Consider the following 1,302-nt stretch of genomic DNA (forward strand, 5'->3'; position numbering starts at 1 on the left):
GGTAGACCTGAGACCACAGCGGGGAGGACACAGTCCCGTTGCTGGAGCATTGAGGGCCTGGGGGCGGTGGGCCAGGGTGGAGCATGGGCCACAGACCGTGCAGCTGGCCACAGGGCGCTCTCAGGCAGCCATTTGGCCACTGCTGAGCCCCGGCCAGCCTGACTCCTCTCTGCCATGGGAGCAGCTGCCCAAGCTGCAGTGGCCTGAGCGCCTGTGCCCAAGGCCAGCCTAGGCCGGGGTCCGGGTGGCTGTGGGGAGCTGGGTTTGCCTTGTGAGCGGTGGAGCCAGACACACCCAGTACCCCATGGGCACCCGTTTCCTGTCTCATCACCACCCCAGACTCCTACTTTTAGAGATTCATATTCCCTCTCCAAGCCCAGGTGTTCTGCGGGAAGGGCCTCTCTCACCCTCAGCGTTGAACGCACGTCCTGGCCTCCAGAGCGAATCACCCGGGTCCCTCAGAGTGTGGGGACTGGCTTGTGCTTAGGTCACTTAGCGCCCTTTGGGCCGGGAGCCTGTCCCCCAGGCACAGTGTTTGAGGGTGCAGAAGACGCCACTGCTGCCATTGGAGGGGAGGTGACCCCGCCGTGCTCCTGTCACGGGAGCTGGGTCCACTCTGTCCACAGACGTGAGTCTGAGGTTCCTGCCGCTAGTGACCTCGGGCCAGCAGACAGCGCCGCCACTCTCACCGGCTCGAAGACGGAGCCGCGGGGAGGGGAAAAGGGGTGCTGCCAGCCTGGCCAGGCCGCTTCTGCTGAGGGAGCAGCATCGTTTGAAGACACAGGACAAGAGAGGGGCCCTTCCTGGGGGCACAACAGGTTAAGCCTGCGCAGCACTGTGAAGCTACTGCAGCCACTGCAGCACAAGTACCATCCTGGGCCAGGAAACGACCCACATGGCACCTGGCAGACCTCTCCTGATCTGCCCGCTGCTCCCCTCAGCAGTGTTCTCCATCAGTCTGTCTGTCCTGCTCCCCGCTCTGTCTCTGGTGAATCCTTTCACTGCCCCTGCACTTCTGGCCTGTACCCCAGTTCTATGTGCATAAATAAATGAACCTTTAAAAGAAAAAATATTTCAGAGGAGGCACTTGGAGCAGAAATAATAATCACTCTGCGCAATCTCAGCAGGTGAGTGTTTTTCTTTACACATTCTGATTGATGATATCTATGAGGAATATGCATTACTTTTGTATCCAGAATTTACACTCCCATAGTGTAAACACTGTGGTCAGAAAAAACAACTCAGCATTCCTTCATTTTAAATCTTCTTTAAGGTGGCTGATTTCAAATGACGCTACTTACA

Source organism: Condylura cristata, unplaced genomic scaffold, assembly GCF_000260355.1.
Source record: "Condylura cristata isolate star-nosed mole 26May11 unplaced genomic scaffold, ConCri1.0 scaffold00045, whole genome shotgun sequence".
Classification (NCBI taxonomy): Eukaryota; Metazoa; Chordata; class Mammalia; order Eulipotyphla; family Talpidae; genus Condylura; species Condylura cristata.